Source organism: Pteronotus mesoamericanus, unplaced genomic scaffold, assembly GCF_021234165.1.
Source record: "Pteronotus mesoamericanus isolate MK-2021 breed Mesoamerican mustached bat unplaced genomic scaffold, CSHL_Meso_final contig_317, whole genome shotgun sequence".
NCBI lineage: Eukaryota > Metazoa > Chordata > Mammalia > Chiroptera > Mormoopidae > Pteronotus > Pteronotus mesoamericanus.
Window position 1 is genome coordinate 3768735 of NW_026555133.1, and position 9679 is coordinate 3778413.

Here is a 9679-nt window from a genome sequence, read left to right on the forward strand (position 1 = left end):
TTTTCTTTCTTTTTTTAAACCAATTTATAATTTATTGATCAAAGTCCATATAGCAGCTTAACTTTACAAAACAACCAGATGTTAAGTTCTGTTGCAGAATCAAAAATTATCTGGAAAAGGACTTTAAACACTTCTTGTCTGATTACAGGCCTTGAGGAAACTGATGTTTCTTCACATACTTTATTCTTCTCCTTTCTAGGGATTCTTGCATATGTACCTTTGCTCATGTTCAGTGAGATTCCTCACCCATTTTGGAGGAACTGCTCCAGATTCCCTGGGTCTTCTTCAGTTGCAAGTTCAACCCACTCCAAACTAACTTAATGACTGGTAGCTCAGCTGGTTAGAGAGTCATCCTGATACTCCAAGATTGCAGGTTCCCTCCCTAGTTGGGGCACATAGAAGAATCAACAAATGAATGCATAAATGAATAAATGAGTGGAACAACAAATCGGTTTCTATTTCTCTCCCCCTTCTTCTCTCTCTCAAAATCTAACAATTTTAAAAGAGAATTTATTGGCTCACAAAACTGAAAAGCCAAAGACTTGCATCTGGCCCCCAATTCTGAGGGCCCTGATGCCAGGTTAGTCTGTCTCTCCCCCTACCCCATCGCCATCCCCCGCTATCCCACCGGCCCCTCCATTCTCCTGCTCTGCTTCCCTGTTGGGCTTTCACGAAGGTGAAAGTGAAAAACCAGATGATGGTTCTCTTCCCCTTTCCATCCTGGCCGCGGAGCACACTGATCCCCAGTGGGGAGAACGTCACACTGCCTCTTCATGGGAGGCTTCCCTAAGTTGTTTGCTGATGTTTTCTAGCTATGATTTAACTTAACATTTAAAAAGCTACTTGGGAGACCCATGAATTCGCAGGTTGTCATCTCAGAACTGCTGAGCAACACAACATCCATGCCAACTGGGCAGAAGGTACGCCTGGGAGATTCCCACTCACCGCCATGAGTCACATCAACACATCTGCTCAACCACTCGACTACCCTGCTGGGCAAGGGGCCCCGGAATGTGGGGGCAGCTCACCCGTGCGTGCGTGCAGAAACTGACCACACAGGAGTGGAGAGCACCATCCCAAAACTACCAATTCAAAAACAGAAAGCTTAAACAGGAAAGAATGAGCACAAGTGTATCGAGCAGAAGCACGCAGAAAATCAGGGTCATTTAGTATCAGGCAATGTAATTCAAGACAAAAAAGAATGAAACCAGACCAAAAGTTGTTTTATGTATCAATGCTTTCTGTGGGTAAAGAGTGTAATTTGCAATTTAAAAATAGCGCTATTCTACACCAAATCCCACAAGAAGTTACATAAGGCAAAAATTGCTAGAAATGTCTAGAGAATTGGGCAAACTCAATAGTAATAGGAAGTAACATCTTTCTCAATTACCAGCAAGTTGTCTGAAAAAAACGAACAGCCGAGCTGTAAGGAAGCCTTCAATGACAAAGCTCCCCTTTTCTGAGACTGGCTGTGGAGGAAGAATTTCCTGAGAAGCGGGCAGTTGACCCTCTGAGGCCTGCCTCCTGTCCCTGCGGGCCCCCTCCCTGGAGGCCATTTTATGCTGGCCTGGGGCCCGGGGCTTGCTTTTCCCGCAGGCCGGGTGTGGACAGACCTTTCTCTTAATCTCCAAGCGCAGCCAAGCCTGGGCTGGGCAGCTTGTCAGAGCTTGACAGATGGTCAGAGTGGAATGGGCAAGAGTCGCAGCTGAGTCTACCGCAGCAGACTGGCTGGCTCTTGTCACCAGCCCGGGGGCTGCCCGTTGAGAGGAGGTGCCCTCCCGCATGCACAGGTATGCCCTTCAGGATTCAGGAGGGGAAAGAATTGCCCTTCCCACGTCTGAAGTACCTTATACCCGCCTCTGTCCCCAGTCCTCACTCTCTCCAGGTGCACTTCTTCCCACACTGATGGGCAGTGGGAATGTCCAGTCTATACAGGGACACCTTCCAGCCAGCTTTACTTCAGGGCCCCAGCAGGCTAAATCACAGCACAGCCAGCCACCAGCTATCTGTGCAAGTGCCTTACAGCAGCTAATAGCGCTGAGCTGCTAAGTGTGGGTGTGCATCTGTGCTTGTGTGGGTTTATGCATGCTTTGTTCCCATGGAGAAGGCCCTCTACGTTAGTGCCCGTGGAAGATTCCTAAAACTGGGTCCTATTTAGGTCATTGTATTAGATATGGGGGGGGGGGCATTACATCACTTTCCATTTAATCTTTTTAAGGGATTCTGACCTCATTCCCAGCCCAACTGGAGGGGTGAGAAAGTAGCCATACCTTATGGCCACACAGGTGATTGAACCAGGAGTGAACACGTGACCCAAGGGCACGATCAGGTCCTTTTGGAAATTTTGGGTTTTAGGACACCAAGACTGTGCTGAACCCTGGATCTAAGGAACTGTGTCAAGTTGGAGCTACTGGTCATGTTGAGCCATGTTCAAGCAAAGGAAGCTCATCTCCAGGGCAGATATTGGAGATGAGAAGAGAGGGCCACAGTAAAGGCTCACAGCCCCAGGGTGGCTTCCTGCTGCTCTTTTGCCCTCAAAGTCAAGCTACTGCTCTTGCACTTAATTTCTGTGATGGTCCCCCTTTTTACCTGAGTTAATGTGAGTGGGTTTGCAATAAATATTTTTAAAAGATTTTATTTATTTATTTTTAGAGAGAAGGGAATGGAGGGAGAGGGAGAGAAACACTGATATATCAATCGGTTGCCTCCTGCACACATCCAACTGGGGACCCGGCCTGCAACCCAGGCACGTGCCCTCAATGGGAGTTCAACCAGCGGCGCTCCGGTTCTCAGGCCAGCACTCAGGCTACGGAGCCACACCAGCGAGGGCTCAATACATATTTTTAAAGCAGAAATTTTATAATGGAAATATTATGAAACTAGATAGTAGGGGATGGTGGGACAGCATGGTAAATATACTAAAAACTACTGAATTGTGTTTCCCTTTTAAATGGTAAAATTTAGGTTACTTGAGTACATCTCATAACCAATTTAAAGCAGAAATTATATACCATAAAACCAGATGTTATTAACAAAAGACTTAGACATCCAACCACTAGAATAAGAGAAGGGAATTATTCTAGGTCATTCTTTGGTGACAAAAGAAGTCCTGCCCCGACCGGCGTGGCTCAGTGGATTGAGCACCAGCCTGCGAACCCGAAGGTCGCTGGTTCATCCCCAAGCAGGGCCCAGGCCTGGGCTGTGGCCAGGTCCCCAGTGGGGGGCGTGCATGAGGCAACCAACTGGTGTTCCTCTCGTACACTGATGTTTCTCTCCCTCTTTCTCCCTCCCATCTCCTGAAAATAAATAAATAAATAAATCTTAAAAAAAAAAATAAAGTTCAAACCACAAACACTATTTTGAAATTAATGACAGTGAAAAAAATATAAAAATTTTGTGGGTGTGTGTAGCGGGGTGGTCAAAGTTTTATTCAAAGACAATCACAACTATAAGGGCATTTTTTAAATATAAATAAGCAAACAAACTAAAATGTTATGTCAAGAAGTTAGAAATCAAAAAGCAAAATAAGCATAATCAAGATAACAAAAAGGAATGAATGAATAGTTAACAAATAAAATAATAAATTAGGAAAAATAAAAAGCAAAGTGGATGAATGTGTGTCTCAGACCTTCACAATGCCAGCGGGTTCCCCATCATTCCTGTAAACGGCCATCTCGTCTCCTGTCTTCTGCTGAGGGGGCCGGCCCTGAGCTGCTCCTGAAACAATGGGAGCCTCGATGGGGACTTGAGTGAGGCCCTGGCCAAGGGAGGGCCCTGGAGAGCTCGGCATACAGACCTTTGCCCAACAGGGACAATCAATGGCAATTAGCATGATAGCAAAGATGGAGGCCATAAAAGAGAAATGGACAACTTTGACTCTACAAAAGTTAGAACTATTGCAAAGCGGGGGAAGCATCTAAGCATTTTGAATTGAATTTGAAAAACAAAGTTTAATTCCTACCTCACACTTTACATCAGTCTAAATTCCAGAGGAAAAAAATAAAACTGGCTAATAAACACATGGAAAGATGTGCAATCTCACTTGTAATTGAAATGTAAATCAAAACAATTGTTTTAGCCAGGAGATTGGCAAAAACTAGAAAATTCTACCATACTCTGGTCTCTCACACATTGTGGAGGACAATTTGGCAGGATCTATCCAAATGCTTAAAGCATTTACCTTTAACCCTGCAATTTTACATTTAAGAATTTATCCTGCAGAAACTTTAGGATATGTGCACAAATGTGTATCACAATGTTTATTGCAGCTTGTTTGTAAGAGCAAAAAACCAAAAAGACCAAAATATCCACTATTGGAAGATCAGATCAATAAGTCAATGAAATGACCCCAGATGGTAACTCAAGTCCACAGGAACAAATGAATAGAACAAGAAATTATAAATAAAAGATTAATATAACAAAAGCTAAAGATATATACTTGCTCTCTTCTCTCAGCTCCCTTAAAAGTCATAAAATTATGTAAAGTAATAATTATAACAATCTGTTGTTGGATTTGTAACATTTATGATGCAATATGTATAACAATAATGCCACAAAAGAGGAGGGGAAGTAAAAACAGTTATACAGGAGTAATAGTTCTGTATTTTTCACTGACATTAAAGTTAGTATAAATCTGAAAATGATTCTAAGTTAAAATAGATCTAGTAAGCCCCGGAACAACAACTAAGGGAATAATGCAGAATATTTACAAGAGGGATCCCCCCATAAAACAGAATTATCTTCTGGAAGGCTTGTAGTACAGGCCTCCCCCCGCTAGGTGAGTGTTCTAGGAAATCAGCTGGATCAGTGTGCCAGCAGGTGGTGTTGTGAGAGGCTGTGTTTGGCTTCAGTGATTTTTTTTTTTTTTTTTTTTTTTTTTTTAAGATTCTTTCAGTGCATTTACCCATTTCATGCTGGGTGATTTACAGGCACACCTGCCCACACCGTACTGAATGTTTAGCAGTTTTTGACCAAAAACCCAAAACCCGATATCCCACCCGCCCTAATTACCTGATCTTGCCCCAAGCGACTTTTTTTTGTTTGTTTCTCCAGATGAAAAAAATTCCTCCAAGGGAAATGTTTTCCTGATGAGGAAGAAATGAAACAAAAAAATAGCAGAAGCACTAAAAGGCATCAAAATCAGTCAATTCAAAACCTGTTTTGAGCAGTGGAAAAAAGTCTCAATAGGTATATTGCATCAAATAGAGAGGACTTTGAAGATGACTTAAGTTTAAACATATAAGAATAAATACACAATTTTTTATAAATAAATTCTAGGTTTTGGGTTCCCCATTGTATAGTGAAAAAAATCATTAAAGAAATTTAAATGTTGCATTAGAAATATTCACTTAATGTAAAAGAAATTAATGAAGGACAACAGAGGAACAAAGAAGACATGAGACATATGGGAACAAAAAGTAAATTGGCAGACATAAATCCAACTAAATCAATAATAACATTAAATGAAAATGGATCGAACAATGCAATCAAAAGAGAGATTATCAAACTGGGTAAAAACAAGGTCCAGCTGTATGCTGTTATAGGAGAAACAGTTTAGATTTAAAAATATGAATAGATTGAAAGTAAATGATTGAGAAAGATGTCATACAGCAACCATAAGAAAACTGGAGTGGCTATACTAGAAGACAAAAAGGACTTTAAAACAAAAAAAAAAAAAAAAGAGGGATGTTTTAATGATAAAAGGGTCAATCCATCAGAAAGATATAACAAGTATAAACATATGCACTTAATAATAGAAAATCAAAATACATAAAGCAAAAGCTGACAGAAATGAGGAAGAAATAGACAATTCAACAATAAGAATTGAAGACTTTTAAGACTCCATTTTCAGTAATGGGTAGAAAAATGCCAGAAGAGATCAGCAAGGAATTTGAAGACTTAAACAACACTGTCGATCAGCTTAACCTATCAGACATTTGTAGAACATTCCACTCAACACTGGCAGAATGTACATTTTGTCACGTGCATAGGGCACATTCTCCAGCACAGATCATATACTAGACCATAAAACAAATGTCAATTTAAAAGGACAGAAATAACAGAAAGCATGTTCTCCAACTATTGTTAAATAAAATTAGAAATAAATTGTTATTTTGTTGAAAGAAATTTGGAAAATTCACAGATATATGGAAACTAAATCTAAATAACCAGTGGGTCAAATAAAAAAAACAAAAACAAAGAAAATTAGGAAATTAAATAAGTAAAATGAAGATACAAAAAACCAAAGACCAGCTAACGCAATACTTAGAGGGAATTTTATAGCTGGAAATGCCTTCATTAACAGAAGAAGGATCTCGAATCAATAACCTAACCTTCCACTGTAAGACAATGAGAAGATAACAGCAAATGAAGCCTAAAGAAAGCAGAATAAAGATTAGGGTGGAAACAAATGAAATAGAGAATAGAAAAACATAGAGTAAATAATTGAAACTGATGGTTCACTGATCAAGAAAATTGATAAACTTCTGGTTGGATTGACCAAGAAAATAAAAAAGAAAGAAGATCCAAATTGCTAGAATCAGAAATGAAAGAGGGAATATTACTATTAACCTTGCAGAAATAGAAATAATTATAAAGGAATACTATAAACAACTGCATGAGAATAAGTGAGCTAACTTAGATAAAATGAACAAATATGTATAAAGGTACAAACTTTCAATACTGACTCAAGGAGAAATGGAAAATCTTAATAACAACAGATTGAATTAGTAGTAATCAAAACATTACTCACATAGAAAAGCCAAGGACTAGATGGCTCCACTGGGGATTTCCACCAAAATTGGTGGAAAGAAGAATTAGTACCAATTCTTCACAAACTCTTCCAAAAATAGGAGGGAGCACACACTTCCCAGCACCCTCTGGGAGTCTGGTATCACACTGACATAGTATGGTATCCCAAGGCCAGGGAAGACGTCACCAGCAAAGAAAATGACAAGCCAATTACTCATGAATATGGATGCAGAAATCCTAAAGAAAACAGTAGCAAACTAAGTCCACATCCTAGCAAAAGAATTATACACTATGACCAGTGGAATTTATCACAGAAAGCCAAGGTTGGTACTAAAAATAACTCTTAGAGGGAATAAATGAATTCAGAAAAGTTTGCAGGAAACAAGGTCAATATATAAAAAAAAAGATCGTATTTCTATACACTTGCATTGAACAATATGAAAATGAAATTAAGAAAACAATTCCAATAACCACAGCATCAAAGAGAATGAAATGCTTAGAAGTAAATTTGACAAAAGGAGTGCAAAATTTATAGTGTGAAAACCACAAAACATTGTTGAAATGAAGATCTAAATCAATAGAAAAAAGCTCATGTTTGTAGATCGTAAGATGCATTGCTGTTGAGATGTCAATACTCCACAAATTGATCTAGTACAACCTCTATCAGATTCCAGCCTCGCTTCTCTGAAGAACTGGCAGGTTGATTCTAAAATTCATATGGAATTACAAGGGACCCAAGATTGTTTCAAAACAATCTTGAAAAAGAACAATGCTGGAGAGCTCGCACTCTCAATTTCAAAACTTACTACAAAGCAACAGAATTTGAAAACAGTGTGACACATATAAAGGTAGACATGCCGATCAATGATAGACTGGAAAAATAGCTACAACATACACAACAAAGGGTTATTTTCCGTAACCTATAAGGAGGCTTTACAAATCAATAACATGTAGATCAACACAGCAATAGAAAAATGATCAAGAGTCAGAAACTGATGATTCCCAAAAGAAAAAATGCGAAATGACCAATAAGCAAATGACAGATGTTCACCTGCAGGAATAATCAAAGAATACAAAAAAAAAAAAAGATGCAAATGTTCACCTACTAGATTGGCAGCCAGGATTTGAAAAATGGGGACAGCTGCAGGCGGTGGGTCGTGGTGTCGGGAGAGAGCCAGTCCCAGTCTCCCCTGCCACCGTCCCCAGCGGCCTCAGCAACAAGGTTAGAGCTTTCAAGGGGCAAGCCCTGAGCACCCAATGCGCCCCTTCTAGAAATTCACCCTCAGAATACTTGGCCAACATGCTGAGACGTGTCTTTCTGGCACTGAAGACCCTGAAAACATCCACGTTAGAAACTTTACTAAATAAGATTAAATTCTATGTCAGTGTTTTAAATAATATTGCACGTGCGTATTTATTAACATGTAAAAATGTTCATGATGTATTAAGTGAAAAAAGCTACAAATAATGTCAACAGTCCCATTTATAAAAGAAAAAAAATATTTTACTTATAGGGAAAGGTAGGACAAAATTTGCAGTAAAATACTAACATCGGTCATCATGGGTGATGAGGTTATGGGAAATTTTATCTTTTTGCTTATCTGTATTTTGAAATTTTTTTTTCTACAATAAGTGTGTAGTACTATATAATAAAAAAGGAAAATAAAGGGTTTTTTTTTAATGTTCTATTGTGAGAGTTCACTTTTTCAAGTTTTGTTTTCGAATTTGTCACAGGGCTTGGCTTTCTAGGGCACAGGCTGGAGGAGGCGCCGGTTTCCTGCTCGGGCCATTGTGTTTTCCCAGGTTGCCTGAGAGGCGCAGGGCGTTTGGAACAAACAGCCGCTGCCCTTTCCTCACTGAGCCCCAACCCTGGACAGCCCCCTGGGCCTGTGTCCCCACGCTGCCCTGGCCACTGAGCCCCGCACACCAGCCCTGCTGCCCGGGTCAGGCCCCGAGCCCCCTCTCCGCTGAGCCAGGCTCCCAGGCCTGTGTCCCTAACGCTGCCCCTGTGTAAGCGAGCGCTGCAGCCAAGCCTTGGCCCTCGCCGCCTGCCCTCCTCCCGCCGCCTGCCCTCCTCCCTCCGCCGTCCACAGGTCTTCTGCCGCCATGGCTCACCCCGCGGTAGACCTGGACCCCAGGCCCAGCCAGTCCGAGCCTTCTGTTTCCTTGTTACAGTGATTGGCCCAGGGTGGGGCAAGTGGTGCAAGTCAGTCCGGGGAAGCTCTGTCCCGGGACTTGAGCGGTCACTAGGAAGAAAGAGACGTCCTCTCTCCACTGGGGTTACCGGGAGAAGGGACCCTCAGCCTGGAGCTGCTGGCGGCCTTTCTGCAGCCCCTGCATGAGCCTGCCTAACAGTGGAGCCCGCTGAGATGGGATTTTGTACTTTGCAACCGAAAGAGACCTAACTAATTCAGTGCACTGGGAGCCAGGTGCTGAGCTAGGCCCGAGACCTGGTGGTGACCGGGAGGCTCGGCCTGCGCGGCTCCAAAGCCGCAGCCCGGGAAGGTCCAGGCTTCGTCCTGCGGCCGGCCTCGCCCGTGCTCTCCCCTCCAGCCTGCCCAGCTAGCCAGCCTTCCGGGGGCCTTCCAGCCACGCAGCCCTGCAGGTTTTGGAGACGCTCCCACACAATTCCCTCAGAGAAGAGCGAGGAGTTGAACTCACATTCCCCCAGATGCCTGACTTCAGGTCCCAAGTTCTTCATGTCTCCTGTGGTAGCTTAAATTTTGTGTAAATTTTTCATTCCTCTGCCATTACGCCTTAGCATCAAAAAAATGTTTGCTCCAAAAAGTTCTGAGTGAAAGTGAGATGCACCCTGTTTGGCCTGTGGCTTTTGGACACCAGGCCTTCACTGGATATGCGACTTGCAGATATTTTCTCCCTACCGTGGGCTGTCCTTTCAGTCTCCGAAAGGTTTCTTTGCTGCACAGAT